At 44.1% G+C, this 19,851-nt stretch overlaps 1 protein-coding gene across 1 annotated transcript in view; it reads right to left on the bottom strand.

The window, feature by feature from the left end:
- The window catches only part of MEIOB (meiosis specific with OB-fold), a 546,591-nt gene that overhangs the window by 207,858 nt on the left and 318,882 nt on the right, over positions 1 to 19,851 (bottom strand). The gene's annotated exons all lie outside the window — the stretch shown is intronic.

The raw sequence follows: 19,851 nt of genomic DNA, 5'->3' as shown, positions 1-19,851 counted from the left end.
TTGTAACTTAGGTGAACTTCGGCAACTTCATGTAGTCGTTATTGCCGTGATTAGAGCCCTTGTGCATTACACAAGTCGTAATGTTCAAGGGGCAGCCCCTAGAGGTGCAGCCCTTCCGGCAGGGCAGGCTGGTTTGAAAATCAGTCCTGTCATGGTGAATTCCGTAATGGGCAAGAAGCCCCAGGATAAGGATGATTTTCCTTTCTGGCTTGCCGAGAAATTTGACCAGCTGGAAGCGGTATTTCCTAATACGACTCCTGGTGAAAAACACTGGATTCTTGCGCTTAGTTTGCCGAAAGATTTGGCCCCTGAGCTTGTTGACTGTGAGACCTGGGGTAAGACTTTTGCAGCAGTCTATTCGAGGTGCTTTGGCTCCCCGTCTGTGTCCAATCTGTCTACGGTCCTTAAACGTGTTCAAGATGATCACGGACCGGAATCGGCAGTTGAGTTGGGTATGCGCCTGTGTGGCTCCTTTGAAGTAGTTTGCAATCTGATCCTTACGAATGTCAAGGGGGATGCTGTGAACTTTCAGGTGGCTAACGCCTTGGCGCTGGTTCCCAATGCCGAGAAACCCCAACAGTTAGCAAGGATAATTGTGGCGGCTTATAAAACAGTTGGCCGCAATGCTAAGGGTCTTAAGCCTTTTTCTACTAAGGAGAAGAAGCAGCCCCAGGGACAAGCTTCGGAAAGTGACGCTCAGCCCAAGTCCAAGAAACAAAATTGGCCTAAAAAACAGAAACAGGGTAAGCAACAGCAACAACAACAAACACAGGTTTCACGTCCTGCGTCTCCGTTGCCTGCGCAGTCGAAACGTGTTTATGATTTGTGCGACAGCGCGATGATTAAATCACCTGAACGTTTTCAGGCTTCTGACCAACGCTCTCCTCTTTCCTTTCAGGACTCATCGGCTCCGTCAACCGGTGGTGGAGGACGTGGTCAGCCCCGCCCGTGCAACGGTGCAGACAAGCAGGAGGGCTCTACGCCTCAGAGACCGCAGATTGCCAAGACGAAAGTCGCAGCCTTAACGGCGCATCGATATGCCCCAGATTGTGAGAACGCGGCTTCGGAATCTGACGTGGGCTCTGACCTTGCTGGACAGCGAGGCGGAGATTACCATAGTGAGAGAGGCCCTCCGTCCACTACTGAAGGTGACAGCGACTGACACTTATGTTGTGATTGAAACAGCTGATACAAGAGTTGCTCCCCCTGATAGACTTTTTGAAATTGTCCTGTTAACTGAAGGTGACATACAGCGTACCATAAAAGGGGTGTTTTGGGAAAATCGTTCGTCTACATATGACATTTTGCTTTCGGAGGCTGACTGGCCCCCACCTTTTGTGCTCGCTGCTCCGAGAGGGGAGGAGGTGATCCTCCCCAGTTTTGCGAACACTGTTTCGAGAGTGGAAGCGCTGCACTTTGCTGAAGAGTGGGCTCTGGCGCTTGCACCGGCTGTGTACCGCAATCACTGTGGCTGGGATAAATTGTCCCCTAGCCACGAGATTCCTTTACGGTCTCAGCCGCAGCCTCAACCTCAATATCCCATACGACGTGAAGCCAAAGCTTCGGTCGCAGCGATCCTTGAACAATTAGAATATCAGGGTGTAATTGAAACATGTGTGTCACCGATGAATAACCCCCTTTTTACTGTGAACAAGCCGGACGGCTCATATCGTTTGGTTTTGGATTACCGGCATTTAAACTCGCATTGCCGTAACTGTGCAGTACAGAATACTCACGGCTCTGCCCTTGTAAATAGTCTAGTGCGTAAGCGGTTCAAAACCACGCTTGATATTTCCAATGGTTTTAATGCCCATTCATTGGACAGTCTAAGTTCCCAATGGACTTCATTCACATGCGGCGGTGTCCAAAAAATGTTTCGGCGTCTCCCAATGGGCTATAAGAATAGTCCTGGAGTATTTTCCGCCCGCATTGTCTCTCTGTTGGAGAGAGTCGACCCAGATGCTTGTTCTTATGTGGATGACATCTATCTCACAGACGATGAACTTTGGGAGCATCTGTATCGGGTGAACAGTATTATTTGTAACTTTGCAGACATGGGTTACAAGTTTAACTTTGCAAAATCGCACATTGCAGAGTATACAGTGTTGTTTCTGGGCTATGAACTCAACAATGAAGGAAAAGGCTTGGCTCCTCACTTCCTGGAGAAATGCGCACAGCTGCGCTCTCCGACAACACTGAAAAAATTACAATCTTTACTGGGCTTTTTGAATTTCGGAAGGACATACATTCCGGAATATGCCCACCGTATCAAACCTTTGTATGCTTTGATACAACCATCTTTTTCCAAATCATGCTGGCTGCCTGAGCATTCAGCTATTCTGCAGTCTTTGCAGGCTGATTTGCTCGCTTCTGAATATTTACAGACTCGTGATAACCAAACCAACCTGGTGATAAGAATTGTCCCTGGGACGGTAGGTTTCACGTACCTAACTTTTAATGAAGGAGATACAGTACCTATTGCTTACAAGTCACACTTGTACACTTCGGCTGAAATGCGTTTTTCCACTGTGGAGAAAGTTTTGACGGCTGTACAGATGGCAATTCTCAAGGAACGTGCCCTGTCACAGGGAAAACGCATGTTGGTTGTTACCCCGTGTCCTGACTTGGAGGCAGTTACGAAAGCCAGTGTACCTAATTCTAAGGCTTTGCACCCTCGGTGGATTCAGTGGGCTGCATCCTTGACATCCCAGGATGTCACGTTTATTTTTGACGCCACTTTACGGTCGCAGGAGTACTTACAGTATGAATTTGTTCATCCTGCTCCTTTAGCAATGCGGCCGTTGGAGGATTTCCATTGCATCATTTACACCGATGGCTCGACGCAGGTTGCGCATGGCTCTAAACATGCCTACATTTCCGCATGCGCCATTGTGGTCGGTGCCATTGTGAACGATGAGTTCAAGTCCAGTGTCGTGCACACGCAGACGCTTGGGGACTGCACCGCACAATTAGCTGAGCTTCGTGTTCTGATGCTTGCATTGGAGTACGCAGATCCTAGTGTGACGACTTTGATCGTAAGTGACTCTTACTACTGTGTCCAGTCTTACAATGAGAACTTGTTCTTTTGGATTCAGAATGAATTTCGTGATTCCAAAGGTAGCACAATAAAACATAAAATGATCTGGGTCCAAGTTGCGGAACTTAAGGAAAAATTACCACTCGTGTTTCTGATTCATACTCTTGGCCATAAGAGCGTGGGAGTCCACGCTGTCGGTAACTCGCTTGCTGATGAAGCAGCGAAGTCAGCAGTATCAAAATACTTAGTTGCAGCAGTCACGCGGTCCAAAAGTAAGATAGAGGATGACATCTTGGCGGCTGTTGCTGCCACTGAGAAGGGAGGTAAATATCCTGCGGGGTTCCCTTCGAAGTACACATACCACTTAAGTCCCGATAAGGTTCCTTATGTGAAAATTCCTGATGTTGGTGAACGTTTAATTCCCAACTCGGATCGCAGAGCTACTTTGATTACAGCGGCTCATGAAGGTGTGGCGTCGGCGCATGCGGGCGTCTCGGCCACTGTAACTCAGCTACAACAGAGGTTCTGGTGGCGGGGACTGTACAAACAGACGCGCGATTATGTCCTCCAATGTGACATTTGCCAGCAGATTAAGCCTTCGACTTTCTAATAAACCACTGGGATGCGTTTATTTAGATCACTGCGGTACTTTTTCTTCTGATACTGCGTATAAGTACATCTTAGTAGCAGTTGATTCATGCACACGCTTTGTGTGGGTCTGGCCTCATCGGAGCGCTGATTCACGGACTGTCATTAAGGATTTGCGAGTCTTTGTAGGGATTTTTCCCTGTGGTACCTTCTATTCGGATTAGGGTCCGGCTTTCGCCTCTAAGGCGTATAAGGATGCTATGGTTTCGTTGGGGGTCCAAGTCAAGTTTTTGTCTCCGTACAGACCTGAGGGTAACAGTGTAGTGGAACAAATGAACCGTGACTTAAAGCAATCTTTGACAGCTCGAGTTATAGGCACTGGCAGAAACTGGCTGGCCCACCTCAATGACGTGCAGCGTGCGCTTAATAATCTCCCTAGAAGGTCTCTGGGTGGGCGGACCCCATACGAAATGCTCTTTGGTATCAAGATGTATGTCCCTGACCTCGACGGTCTAGACTGCAAGGCCCATGGCCGCGGCCTTTGACGTAGATGAACATTGCAATGTTTTACAGGATCTACAAAAGACCAGAGACAGTCTAGCAAAGGAACATTTGCCCTCCACATCAGATGATGCGTTGCAGATCCGGGTAGTTGGCTGGCTACCCCAAGTTGGAGAACTGGTTCGAGAGAAGATCGATAACAAGAAAGAATTTGGTCCCTCATATCGTGCACCGGTTCGAGTTCTTGGAGTGAAGGGCACGAGAACAGTCATATTACCACCACTTCCAGGTCGTAAGGAAAACAGATTTATCTCAATTGACAATGTCAAGACACACAGGGTGGCCGATTCTTCATAGCATGACACCAGCGGTTTCCTGTCCTTCCATGGTGAGGCACTCTGTGTTGGCCATTACTTCTGGTGGTGAGCCGGAGGTGTCCCTCGAGATGCCTGCAATTTACAGTCCTTTATTAAATACTATTCCTGTTACTAACAATGATGGGCTGAACTACACCTATCCAACTGATTTATCAATGCCAGATTTGCAGACTCGTTTGGCCGACCAAACCAGATTCTCTTTTGACTCTGTTTCAGAAAATTCAAAGAAACCCTCAACTCTTGCAAAATATGCCACTTTACTTAAAAAACATTTTTTAATTCCCCCATGGACATACATTTGGATGATTTTATTTACATTTTATCTTTTTATGTCAATTGGTTTTGTGTTTTATTTTTTCCGTCTGATTGATGGCCACTATGTCAAAGAAAGAACAGGAATTTGGTACCTTAATGGAACATTGGCCCCCCTTTCCTCTTCACATTCAGCACACAGACTGAAACGAGACTTGAATACAGTCAACATTACTGCTTGGCCTGTTCTTGATGGGACTGTGTGGGATGCGGTTAGGTTTCAAATACATGGCCCCACTGAAGTGATTAATGTTCCGAATGTGATTAGAGTAAACATGGGGGATGTTATTAAACAAAATGTACGTTCTGATGATTGGGATATTCAGGCCGTAGAAGCATTATTCTCTGATTTGAAATATTATGCTGCCTTTGATGCTGAGGATTTATACTTAGATTCTGTTAATTATGGTGATTTGTTTTGCTTCCAACATTATGGTAATCATTTTCTGCATAAGACAAATTCCAGGAGGGTTGCTGTAAATTACACACAGTGGGAACATTGCCCAGCTCCGTTGAGAGGCAGCTCCAGTACATTTCTGAAAAAATACACTTATTTCACAGACTTTAATCAATCAAATCCTGAGTCATTTTATTTCAAAATGACACAAAAGTCCATGTCCAAAGTTAGACTTACCGATACAAAATTGCTGTATTCGAAGTCCTTTTTAGACAAGTTAGCTGTAGATGGCTACGAGTTATGGAAAGGAACAATTGACCTTAAATCGGTTTGGGGTACAATAGATTGGCAGGTACAGGCACTGAGGCTTTGTACCGTGCATGTCTCATCCCGAATCACATGTTGTTTCTAAATTCTACTATTTCCCAAACAACATGCTTTGGATTGGCTACTTCTAAAAAATTAAATACACCAATTATTCCCGAATTGGAAGAATATTCAGGTTGGGGTAATTATACTGCATTGTCCATTCATGAGTTACAAACTCTGTTGCATAATTCATCCTTTAATGTATCCAGTTTGGATCCGAAGGGTTGGCTGATGTGGCATAGAAGTGCTGATTCTTGCCAACGTCGTTTTCTTGGTTTGGCGGAAGGGTTCACACAAGTCAGACCTGATCCCTGTTTTGAAGCTGATTATACTGTCACAACTTACTCTATGGGGAAACTGTGTCAGAATTGGTTACAACATTCCACGTGAGCTGCAGTTAAACTACATCTGTCTCAGTTAAATGATAATGTGGATTTAAATGATTTTATAAAAGGCCCGGCTAATGGTAGATCTAAACGGTGGATTTATGCGGTTTACAATGAAATTTGGAAATGTTCACAAATTGAGGCTGCTAAACGCCTAAGGGCGATTGACCAAGCAAATTTGGAAAAAGTGCTTGCAGTTGTCGATAACAGTATTAACAGGCTTTCTTCCCGAATTTACACGCTGAATAATATTGTTTCTTCTGTAGTTGACATTGTGAATGATGAGGTGTCTGTATTGTACCATGGTCAAAATCAATTGCGTTCTGTAATGCAGTTTGCATGGACGCTACAGACTCTTAAGGCGGGCCGCGTGCCCTGGAGTTACATGAACGTGTCCTCCCTATTTGCCCCATTTAATTTGACTGACAAGCAGCGCATGCTTTCCATGCGAGATGTATCATTTTCTATGTTACACATTGAAAAGTTAGAATCTTTGCCCTTTTCTGTAGCTGAGGCAAGTGCTGCAACATGGCTTATCCATGGAGTTATTAAGTTACCATTTGCTTTGTACAAATTTACTAATTGTATGCGATATATTGCAATAGGGCGATATGAACCACTAGGCAGTGCTTTCCTCCATGAGGCATGGTCTTTACCATACACATACAGATGTCTGAAAGATGGAAAGGAGGTGAATCTGAATGGTGAAGAATGCACACAGTCGCCTGACCGTTCACTGATTTGCAGACACATCCAGCTGCATGGTTCTTGTAATCAGGACCGGCCTAATTTAGCCTGTGTTTTAAAAGGCACACCAGTTCCAGCAATAGTTCCCACGTTTACATTATTGACAAACGGTAGTTATTTGCTTTTGAATAACGAGGAGTGCTGTGGTTTAATGGTCGGTATCGCTTATGTGGTTACTGTATCAGAACGTGTGGTGTGTTGCAAAAATGTGCAATATCCTCCCACACATGGGAATTCAGATGTTTCCATCTGGCCGTGCATCCCAACCTTGAAAGCGGAGTTCAATGGTATGAGCAGAATAAGGGCTCTTTTGTCTCAAAAGGAAGTGGCCCTGAGCTCGGCCCGTGAAACTTATGCCCTTCACATAGCTAACACACGCACAGAGGTGCAGGCACTTTTAAATACTGACTTGCCGTTTCATTTCTGCGAATTAGTTCATCAAATCTTTAATGCCTCCTCCACGTCTGGCTTAGCTCATTTTTTTAAATTGGTTAGCAGTGGTCTCGTGACTACTTTTGAAAAGATTTTTGGTGTCATCCCCGCTTTCTTCCATTCTATATTTTTGAGTTTGTTTGGCGGATTCCCTGTTTTGCTGGCTTTTGCTGCAGGCATTTTGATATTATTCTGCTTCCTAAAAAATGGATGCCCATCCTGCGCAAGAAGCCGCTCAGCCCCTTCTGACACTGTTTCGCAACCGGATGCTTGATTACTATGCCACCCTGCCGCTTCCGACTTTAAGCACGGCATTTGGATTATCGTTTCGATTTTCCTTCTTCACATGTGTCCAGCCTGTGTTTCATTGCCTGAGCTGCGATTTCGACTGGGCCATTGATTTGTGTCTCTGCTTGACGATATCTCCTGACGTCGATTTTAATCACCTAATGGGCCCTGTAGTTGCTCACGAGTTGGTTTGTTCTGGCGAAAGGATTATGGCCTTGGCAGCGATGCATGGACTAATGGGTCAGTGGGACATACCCGCAGCGGCGCATGAATTTCTGGCACATAGCGTTCTTGAGAACCCACTGAGTTGTCCTCTGATGTTGCTAGAGGGTCCGGTGCTGGAGGAGCACGTATGTTCTTTCCCATTGCTAAATTGGATGGCTGAACTGTTTTCGGATGATGACAGTGATTTCATGTTGGAAGCTGTTGCTACCTATTTTGCATATTCTATCCACTCATGAGATGCTTTGGAGACTTTCAATTTTTTGGCACGTGACTTTTTAGTAATTCTGAATGGTGCCTTTTTCTTACGAACATTCAACTTTATATGATCTAGGCCTATGATTTTATATTTGGCCGTGAGTTCAAGACTTTGGATTACATTTTTGTTTGGCCAATATAGGCATTCGTACATATTTTTATATAAATGTTATATACACTTTTAGCTTAGCTCAATATTGTTGAACTCTGCTTTCATGTTATGCCTCTATTCTAGTATTGGCTTATGTTTTTTGACCGTCCTCGGATCATTGGGGGGGGGGGGGGGTGTCATATAGATGCTGCTTTTCTATATACTGTGTTAAGTTAGCATGAGTTTATTAAGTGTTTAAACGACAAAATTTTCCTTTGGCTTCAGTTTGCACACGACACCTAATTGTTATTGTAGCTTTCGACCTAGACGAAAGATGTGATTTATTTGAGAATAATATGTTATTGCTCTGATATCAGTCGTGCTTGGTACACTGTCTGAACAGTGAGTGCTGAACCCTCTAAGAATAACCTAACACAAGGTTGCTGGGAGCTCTGATCCTCGCACCACTAGACATAACACAAATACAGTTGCTGCCAACATTGGGCTCTAAGCGGGTTTAAGATAGAGTTACTGAGAATGCAAAAACACACTTGATGGTGCTTCGCATGCAGAGAGCTGGTAGCTGATGATGTGATCCTCTCTTCCTGACATTTAGAGGTATGGGCCCGCCCTGCTAAAACCCAAATGAGACCTTCTTAGATATAATATAGTATGCTAAAAAGGGAGCGCGAAATATAGGTGATACAAATTTCTATTGATTTTTGCATTATAATATGCTATCACCATTTGCTTATTATGGATTAGTGACTATGCTGATAACTCTGATTTTTATAATATGTATTCTGGTATTATATAAGATACTGCGTTTGAGAACATTGCATTGAATAATAAATATTTCAAAATTGCACGTGTCTTCTTTTAGTCCCCGTTCTGGTTTGAAATGATTATAGAGCGAAAGAGTGTTCATGTGTTCCACGATACCTGAGGTAATCTAAGTTCATGTCCGGTTTGTCTAAGTCATTGGTAGTTTGTTAGGACCAATGAGACACTGTAGCTAGCTCGGTAAAGGGATTTTGGATACTGAGGTGAGTTTTGGGTCACCCTAATTCACTGAGGTTCCTGATCTCTATGCACAGTTCTGTAAGAGAACGGAATCCCTGCTACAATAGTGTAGAGTAAAGGTTTTATTTGTTACTTAATTGCCTGAGAAATGAAACATGCTAATACATTGGATCATTTTGCGATGTGCTATGAAGGCACTTAGCACTTTATTTTTTTAACTATTTGCTGCTATATGTAATCTCCCTCATGATAATATTTAATTATGTTTTTAACTGCATGAAATGTCTATTGTTATATGTATGTTACTTTAATGGATGGAAAACCTTCCGAATAAAGTGTTAAACGGAACTGAACTTTGATCATCCAATAGCTGGGGGGAAACAAGCTAGCTTTATATTCATAGACGTACCGATTACGAGTTGGAGATTGAATTATGGTCTCTGTGCAAACAGAATGTTGCAATTTCAAGTTGTGCAAATTTTATTGCCCCCCATTGATGTTCATTGATAGCTTTTAGCAGGGAAAAGGCCCTGAGTAATGCAAAACAGGCAGAGATTGCGTGCTACATACCAACTACGAGGGTTATGTTTTATTTCCAACAAATAACTAGGAATGGGATGCATTTAACTCACCCATACCGATCTACTCAAAATCAGGGCCAACGAAATGATAAAGGTTTGGACACCTCGCATCCTACACGGGGAACTTAAATATTGTAGCTATGCTAAACTACCTCTGTTACTGGAAATAACTTTTCTTCATTGTTCTCTGGGAGATCGAAGCTTTCATACTGTCATATGGTTCTAGAACATTGCTGGTTCGCAAGGTCTACTTGAATTTTCTTTTGGTCCGAGTCAGTCGTGGTGTAAGCAGTTTTCTCGCAAATATTGCATTCATCAACATTTGTAAGCCTGGACTTCATATTTCGGTTTATAAAAAAGTTCCCTAATTAACTTTCGTCTTTCAGAAAATGTTGCAGAATAAGCCAGTTAGACTACAAGCAGATTGTGGGGCATATTATCAAGGACTTATCGCCGAGTTAACTGCACTTTATCGCAGACCAAACTGGCGATAAATTTATCGCACCATTCAAAAGCTGGTGTTACCAGCCAATATCACCATTTTACCTGCAAATGGCGGCTCTCTTTGGGACAATCTGTAGATCACAGCCTGCAAGACAAAAATCCAGATGAGAAGGTGTGACTTGTGCTCATTAAAGGACAGAGAGAGAGCCGAGGAGAGGGAGCGATAGAGAGGGAGTGAGAGAAAGGCGGACAGAGAGGGGGAGCGAGAGAAAGACGGACAGAGAGAGAGGGAGCGAGACACAGATAACAGAAGAGATGGACAAGGGGACCGAGTGCCCACACTGCGCACCCAGGCCTCACTACTCATCTGCTGACACAGGTGTGTCTCCAACCTCGTGCCGGTATGTAGAGCAGTTCACTAGGTCCCACATCTGAAACAGACTCCAGATACATGATTGGCAAAGTACATACAATTGCACATGCCTTTATCGCCTGTCCGCCCCTGTGCACCATGGCAGATGCACCACAGCCCCTCCTGCCGCCCCACGGTTAATGCCCGCCCCTGCACACCCAGACAGATGCACCCTAGCCCCTGCCGCCGCCCAGCGGTGCATGCACGCCCCTGAGGACTCAGGCATCACCGCTTACCTTCCACCACCGGCGTGTCACAATGAGGGCCCACCACGTGCCGGTACAAGCCCCAAGTCCGAGGCCCGCAGACATGGCACCCTCCACATCATGCAGTCCAACTCCGCAGGCCACCAGGTCTCACATTTGATTCTGGGTCTTGATTTAGCCATCGCAGAGGACATACCAGTGCACCCGGCATCATCGCAGGCAGCACACCCGCTCACCCCTTGTGGTGCCACTAACTCTGTGATCCAGGAGGCGACGCCACATGACGGTAGGCCCGCGCTGCCCGCTGGCTCTGGCCTACACTGCGGTCCAGCAGGGCACACAAATCCTGAGCAGTCCGGGCCGCCGGGATGAGGCCCTTCCATTGCATAAAATAAATCCGAGACGTGCAGCACCCCGCGCATGAAGGCGCTGAAGCAAAAAGAGGTATGCCTTTAAAATCGCCTTTATGGGAGAACTAGTAGACAAACAAACCCAATGGAAAAACTTATATTAAATTAAATGTTTCCATTTCTTCACAGTTATCGTAAACATTACAAAATAAAAAAATCGATAAGGGTGCAAACACGAAGACAAAGATCGTAAAAGGTAGGTTGTGTAGCAATGCTTTTGCATACGAACTCCCGAGCTCACAAAGAAAATAAAAATCCTGATAATGATACTTTACATTATAGATAAAGAAACACACGATCTAGAAAGTAATTACTAGAGCATACGAACAGCAACGATTCAGGTACTGGTTTCGTCATTCCGCGAATGGTAGAGAGGTGATTGACAAGAATTCTATCCAAATACTAAAATAGAATCTCATTTTTTCTTTTTTTACATATATCCTGTAGATAAATAAAAGAGACAGAGCCCTGATGAGAACCCATAAAGTGACAGGAATGGGTTCGAAACGCGTCGGCTTTTGAATCAGGAATGCATTAATTTGCAGTACATTTAATGACTTTGACAAATTTAATATGCACTAATTTGCTACTTCTTGAATAATAGTATCTAAATGTTCACTTTGTCCTTTGTTTAGTTAGATATCATTTATGTGAGTCTAATTGTTGATCAAAATGAATATGGTGTCTATATATGTAATGTAATTTATGTGGTGTTTATATACGCAATGCGGAATGTAATTTGCTTTGAAAATTTATGTTGGAATTGTTGAATGTATTTAAGTGTCATTTTTTGAACCTAAATAATGAAATAAAAAGCAAAAAGGTATTAAGTAAATATACCAAACAGACCATATAGTAATACTGGTTTGTTTTCCTCAATTGGGAGGTGTCAAGTAAGGTGAAGTTGGCAATTTTTTTGTACACACTCTGCTCTACTTAGCACTACTCTAATCTGTGCCACTCTACTGCACTCTAAGCCAATGCACTCTATACCAATGCACTGTACGCCACTCTATACTACTCTGCATCACTGTAATTTATGCCACTGCTCTTTGCTCCACTCCTCTCTGTCCCACTCTACTCTGCACTACAGCACTCGGCATCACTGTACTCTATACCACTCTATTCTGTTAGACTGTAGTCACTGACACTGAACTCAACACCATTTTACTCTGCATTACTGCACTCTATGCCACTGCATGGTACGCCACTCTGACCATTGCGCTCTACATCAATGCACTCTTTGCCACTCTATTCTGCTCCGCACCACTTCTCTCTGCACCACTCTACACCACTACACTCTACTCTGCACCGCTCAATGCTGCGCCACTCTACTGCACTCTATGCCACTCTGCTCTGCACCACTGTACTGTGTGCCACTTCACTCTAGACTATTCAAATCTACTCCACTCTACACTACACTCTGGGATGCTCCACTCTTATGATGCTCTACTCCACTCTGTGACACTATACTCCACTCTATGCCACTTCACTTTGCAACAGTACTACACTCTATGCCACTCTACAACACTACTCCACTGTGGGATGCTCTACATAAATCCCTTTATAACCCATTCCATGCCACTTTACTCAACTCTATTCTACAACACACAACTCCACGCTATGCCACTCCGCTCTACACCACGTGACTCTACAACATTCTTCTCAACTCTATACCATTCCAATTCCTGCACTATTCCACTCTAAGACAATCAACTCCACTCTATGCCACTCTGTGCTACAACACTCAACGCCACTCCACCCCAATCCGCAACACTCTCTGCCACTCCACTCTATGACACTTCTCCACTCTGATACTCTACTCCACTCTATGCCACTCAGGGATTAGAAGCAAAATCAACAGATCTTGCTGATAGCTAAAAATGCAACTGCGGTGATTGGGGAGTTTGCATGTGTGTTACTGTGGATGGGCGAGTAGTTGAAGTCAAGAATGAATCAATGCATGGATGAATAGATGCATGTGTGCAATGATATGTAACTGAGGGCATGTATGATGAGAGAATGGAGGAAAGTATCCAGGCATTTTAGGTAAAAGCCAGAGCTATTTGCTTTGCTAATACTGTTAAAATAAGCCACTCGTCTTTGGTCATGTAAATAGTTAAATTACTCTCATACATACATTAGATCGCTTCTCTTATAACTAATATTAGATCTGAATTACTGCCCAACAGTGCTGAGCCAGCAGATAAGAGAATATGATTTTTTGTTGTTTAATATGATGCCAAAGATTAAAATAAGTTACTTATCAGTAATACTGTTATCCAGTATTGGTATCTTTAATAGATTCACATGCTTGAATCATTTTCCGTTGTCGAGATGGGAGTCCCACAATAACAATCAAGCCGTAGTTAATAAACATCATAGGCTATAATGACCCTAAGACATGTTATAAATAGTCTCTCTATCTGCTAGATTCATCAAAGACCCGTTTTGCGAGTCTTTAATAGCGATTCATAAGGAATCGCTATTACAGACTCGCAAAACGGGATTCACGTAGGAATCGCAAAATAAATTGCGATTCCTACACATTCCTTATTTGCGATTAGCAAATTGCTAATCGCAAATAAGGAATAACTCCCCATTCATTCCTATGGGCCTAAGGCCCATAGGAATGAATGGGGAGTATTCCTTATTTGCGATTAGTAATTAGCTAATCGCAAATAAGATAGCGATTTCAAGGGTGCCAGGGGTGTCCAAAGGACACCCTATAGCACCCCTGAAGTGCAAATTTAAACAGGTGTTGCGCGCACACACATGTCCAAAGGACATGTGTGTGTGTAACATGCAACAGAAAAAAATGCACTGAAGTGCTTTTTACTATTTTTTCGCTATTTACCACGAAGTCAGACTTCGTGGTAAATAGCGACCAAATATTGCGAAATCGCAATTTCCAATTGGTTAATGAATTGCATTTAAGGAATCTCTAATAGAGATTCCTTAAATCCAATTCCTCGCAAATATGCGATTTCGCGACTAGCGATTTTTGCATTTGGGATGATGAATCCCACATGCAAACATTGCACTCGCAAAGGGCAAGATTCTCAGAATCTGGCCCTTTGCGAGCGCTATTTAGCTTGATGAATCGGGCTGTATGTCCTTTTAAAAAAAGGGCCGAATGTTGAATGCAACCAATCAGCTGTAGAATCCTCTAGAACTCTACCAGCAGAGGCAGTTTCCCACACATTTTCCAGGCACAAGTGAGAAGTAAGTGTCCCATAAAAAACAAAAGAGAAAAGACTCTACGGGGAGGAGGATGGATTGCAAGTGAATCTATGGAAGATACCAATACTGGATAACTGTAGTTACAGGTAAGTAACTTATTTTCTTATCCAGTTTTGGGGTATCTTTCATAGATTCACATGCTTTAATCAGAATAGCAAGCAGTAACATCCAAGATGATTTTGTCTGTTGTGGATGATGTGAGATATCTAAAATATGCTGGTCGTTAAAATCGTTATATAACAGATACACTTACTGATTTATATGTGCTTTTTTCTTTTCTTATGTAATAGTTGTTGCACATTGTAGCAGTATAAATCAAAATCAACAACATATTCTCAAGCAAGGAATATAAGACAATTTATATAACAATTATGAAGAAATGTTAACGTATTCCTCATATAATCGCAATTGCATCTACAGAGTGGCAACAACAGGTAACAATAAACAGCGTAACATATACCTAACATATTTACTTATATCATACATAATCATATTCCTATATAGACATGTAATTAACAGAAGAACAAAAGGCTCTTATTGCTAGAAAGAGGCTCACCTTAGTTGAAGAGGCGACAAAGCACTGTCTGGCTAACAGTTGCGTCTGCACTTTGTGCACATTTCAGTCAGTAGTGCTGCGTGAAGGTATGAGTGCTTCTCCAGGTCGCAGCACGACAATTGTTTTTCAGTGTCACCCCAACGAAAAGGGCTTCTGACGTGGCTAATGATCTGGTGGAGTGAGCTTTTATTGTCAAAGGCCTCTTAGCCTTGATGTGACAAAACTGAATTGCTGCCAAAATCCCTCTTGCAACAGTAGCTTTTGTGATCGCAGTTCCTTCACTGCCTTGGCCTTAAGCCACCAGTAATTGATCAATATTTTAGATGTCCTTTGTTATCTGGAGGTAGAACTTAAGGCATCGTTTAACATCAAGCGTATGTAATGCCTGCTCTGCCGGTGTTGATGGATTCGGAAGAAGGAACGGATTATGACCAGCTCATTAAGGTGGAACCGGTATGGTACTATAGGGATGAAGACAGGATTAGTTCTTAGAATCACAGCATCCTGTTTAAACTGTAGAAAAGGGTACTTGATGGTGAATGCTTGTATTTCAATCACCCAGGAGAAGAGCGACCTTCAATGCTAAGAACTTTAATTCAGCTTTGTGAATTGGTTCGAATGGTCTTTTCATTAACTGTGCTGTACGTTAAGCTTTCATTCCAGGGGAGGAAAGGCACGGAAAATTCCTTTCATGAATTGCTTCACCAAGCTTGAGGCACAAAGGGAAGGGTCTTTAGAAGCTCTTCTGTAACGAGAGATGAAGGCCAGATGTACCTTGACTGAGTTAAAAGCCAAAGCTGACTTTGCAAAGGAGAGGAGATATGGCAAAATCTGCTCCGGGGATGCTTGAAATGGATGGAAGTCATTTCGTTGGCACCAGAAGCAGAAAAGTTTCCATTTCAGCCTGTACGTCTTGTTGGTACTTTCCCTCTAGATTTCGCGAGGATGTCTCTACATTCCTGCAAGATGATCATGTCCCTGGATTCCAAGAACTCATGAGCCAGGCATGAAAGTTCAGTGATGCAGGGTCCAAATGGCACACCTGTTCGTTGTCCCTGGTTAGGAGAGAAACAGCTGCAGTTGTATGGGTCTGGATTCTGAAAGGTGAAGAAGTTCCGAGAGCCAATATTGCCTGGGCCACCTGGGAGCTATAAGTATCAGGCGGCAATGCTCCAGCTTTGTTTTAGTCAGTAGTCTGGGGATCAATGGGATCGGGGTAAAGGCGTAGGCATATATCCCTGCTCATTGTATCGAAAGCGCATTGCCTTGAGACCCCTGGAGAGGGCACCTGCTGGCACAGGACTGGCATTTGGTGTTAACGTCTGTGGAAAATAGATCTAGCGCTGGTTTCCCCCACAGTGCAAATACTTTATCCAGGTGGTGTTGCTTGAGCTCCTATTCAAGGCAATTGTTTGTTGCGCCGCTGAGAGCATCCGCTAGTGTATTTTGCAAGCCTGGAACGTGATCGACTCTGAGAGAAATCCCATGCTTTGCTGTCCAGTTCCATAACTCTAGAGCTTCCTGCGAAAGTGTGATAGACTTGGTTCCCACATATTTGTAGATGTAGAACATACTGGTCATATTGTCTATAAGAACCAGCATGGAGGCACCTGCCAGCCTTGGTAGAAAGGCTTTTAGAGAGAGGTATATGGCCTTTAATTCAAGACTGTTGATGTGGTGTAACTCCTGAGAACTGGACCATTTGCCTTGAATTTGGAGGTCCTGCAAGTGTTCTCCCGAGCCTTCCATAGAGGCATCCGTTGTCAGGATGTACACTGGAATCTCTTGCAAGAAAGTGAGGCCCTTCGAAAAGATTTGGTCTGTGGAACTGTCATTGCATTGCTGCTTTCACAGCCGGGGTGACCCGAAGGAAGGATGTCTTCGAAGGATCCCGAAGTTTGCAGTCACTGTTGAAGTTAGGAGAGGTCTCATTTTAAGTCTGGCTAAGGGCACTAGGTCTATTACTGATGAGCACATTCCTAGGGGCGATATGTTCCTCCTTATAGAAATGGACCTTTTTCTAGAGATGGCCATTGCCAACTGATGTAGTCTTATCTGGTGCTCGTTCGATTGGAAGGGTTTGCATTGGATTGTATTTAGTCTGGCTCACAGAAATTGGTATGATGTAGCTGGGAAGAAATGATGACTTTTTGAAGTTCACGGTCAGTGAGCGTAGAACTAAGGCTACTGTAGCGAGGCAAGTGGTAAGTATTTTGGGTGCCGATTGGAGGCCAAAAAGGAGGACTTTGAATTGGTAGTGGGTATCAGCTACCATAAACCTGGGGAATTTTCGATGTTTTCGATGGATGGGATGTGGAAATACGTGTCTTCCAAATCGAGTGAGGTCATAAAGTCTCCTCTGTTGAGGCGATGTAGGATGTCGGCCAAATTTACCGTCCTGAATTTCTGCTTTCTTAGGAACTTGTTGAGCTTTCTGAGATCCAGTATTGGTCTCCATTTCTCTTATTTCTTCTTAATCAAGAAAAAACGGGAGTAGAAATCCTGACCCCTTTGTAGAGTTGAAACTTCCTCAATTGCTCCTTTTGAGAGCATGATTTTTGCCTCCTTTTGCAATCAGTGAAGACGGGGTGGCGGGCGCTCCCTTGGGTTGAGTAGTGGGAGGTATTTTTGTAAACTCTTGAATATGACCAAAGGCGATCAGATCTAATACTCATTGGTCCGTTGTTCCATTCCTGGAACAACTTGGAGATATCGCACCCACAGGAGGGAGAAGGGAAGTGGGGGGGGGGGGGGGGGGGGGGGGCGCTGGTACCAGGTGTAGATCACTGCTTTCGGCCAGGATCTTGTCTCTGGGTAGGTGTTCTTTTTTGGCCCCATTGATGAGAGAAACCAGCCGAAAAAGACTGACGGTAAGTAGGAGGCTGATACCTTTGCCTGTGTTGCAGTTGATAGGCTTGGTAATGATGTGTTCTCTCATAACCGCTTCTGTATGTGGTAAAACTGTGTCCTTTCGCTACTCTGAAAGGCATCTTTCTATATTGGAGGGTGTCCAAAGCCTTTAATGTGTCAGTGTCAGTTTTGATAGACAATAGCGCCTCGTCAATATAGAGTCCCCATCAAATGCCATGTCAAAAATCTTTGTTTGGACTTCGGGTCTGAAGGTAGTGGTTTTCAACCATCCCTGGCGCCTTAACACTGCTGTGCTTGCCAGCTTGGAGAAACCTGTGTTAGCTATATCCATGGCACAGCTGATGGTCTCTGAGGCCGCTCGCTCTCCTTCCAATAGTATTTTCATCTTCCTAACCTCCTGCCTCCTATCTTCAGGGATGAGGTCTAGCATAGAGGCCCTGTCAGACCACATCTGACGATCATAGCGGATGTTGATAACTAGAACATGGGCTGCCGGTATTGTAATTGCAGACATGGTAGAAAACGCTTCCCCATAATGTCTAGCCCACACCCTTCCTTACCAGGGGAGGTTGAGATATGTGTCGCTAGATGTTTTTATCTTCTTTGCGCCGCCTGTGAAATGACCGAATCTGGCCTCGGATGACCTGTGAGGCAAGAAGGGAATTCCTCTGGGGCCCTGTATTTCTTATCTATTCCAGGAAGCACCGTCGAGATTGTGCCATAATCTTCACTCCCTCCTGCCAAATATAGTCAATTATGGGGATTGATCGAATGGATTTTCTAGTTTCCTCTTTGAAATCATACAGGAAAAAATCTGTATGCTTCACAGTCTTCAGGAGATAATATCTGGTGGACACCCTTTCCATTAAATTGTGGAACCCCCGATGTCTTCGGGGGGCGAGTCCGCTGGATGATGTGGTGGAAGAGAGGGAGTGGGGATGATGCAGTCATCCCAAGGATCTTCAGGTGAGTGAGGAGCCGGGATCTCTCCTTCTCTCTCCTCGTCTGAGGACGAAGGGTCTTCCAGATCAGGCGCCGTATTCGAGGGCGCGGCGTTATTGCAGGTGTCACTGATGGCGGTAAAGCCTGTGTTCCTGGAAACTCCGACTGAGTTGGTGGTGGTTGAATTTGGTCATCCTGAGGGGTAAACCTCTGTCTATAGTCCACCAGCATCGCCTGAAGGTCTTGGATAAGAGATGGTGGGAAGTGTGACATTTCTCTAGGACGAGGTTTAGGAGGATAGCCATAAGGTTGGTAATGGCACTGTGGAGCTAGATATGGCTAATATTGCTCCTCATCGTCCAAATCATCATCTTTCTTCTGGCATTTAAGATGCAAATCAGACGGGCTGTGAGCCACCCAATACATTACATAATCACCTTCATCATCAGGTTTTGTAGGCTCAACAGGTGCTAAGGAGGCAAAAGGGAAATCTTACTGAATGAAGATACATCTGGATGCAGAAAGATCTTCGTCACCCTAGCAATATTCACCATTGTCAATGGTACCGTAACCACCAATACAGGATTTTCTGTTGTTGACAGTGTCGTCATCGACAGTGTCATCGTTGGTAGATCAACAGTGTTTTTATCAACGGGGTCTTCGTCACTGGGATTGGTGTCGACAATGGGCTTTTAGATAGTGAGATTCTGGTTGACGGTATGGGGCTGGAGATAGCTGCTGTCGTCATCGTTCCTGCCGCAGTACTTGTTGTAGACGACGATCGTGGTGTTGTCCTCGTCGATGCAGTCGTCGTCCACAATGTTTTTTGTCTCTGTGCTTCATAGAATCTGTGGAAAAGGCTAGAGGACATTCAGTTTCCTTGATGACAGGAGTAGTAGGTACAGATGATGTAGGCTCTGAGGGGACTTTACAATGTTTCTCCTTTTTAGAGTTCTTACTCTCTTGGGAGGGTTTGTGGTGTTTCCTGCCCTCTCCGGAGGTGTCCTCCTGGCCTCTGGCTCTATTGTGAGGCCTGGATGAACAATCACTGTTCTCATCAGAAGACCTCTGTTGCTTTGTGGACTGGAGAAGAAAAAACTTAGTAGAACTCAGGGAGACTCCCTTCACACACGAAGTGCAGTGAAAATCTGAGGGAAA

This window comes from Lissotriton vulgaris, chromosome 10, assembly GCF_964263255.1.
Source record: "Lissotriton vulgaris chromosome 10, aLisVul1.2, whole genome shotgun sequence".
Lineage (NCBI taxonomy): Eukaryota > Metazoa > Chordata > Amphibia > Caudata > Salamandridae > Lissotriton > Lissotriton vulgaris.
Note: the sequence above shows the minus strand (reverse complement) of the source record. Positions and strands in the feature narration are given on the sequence as shown.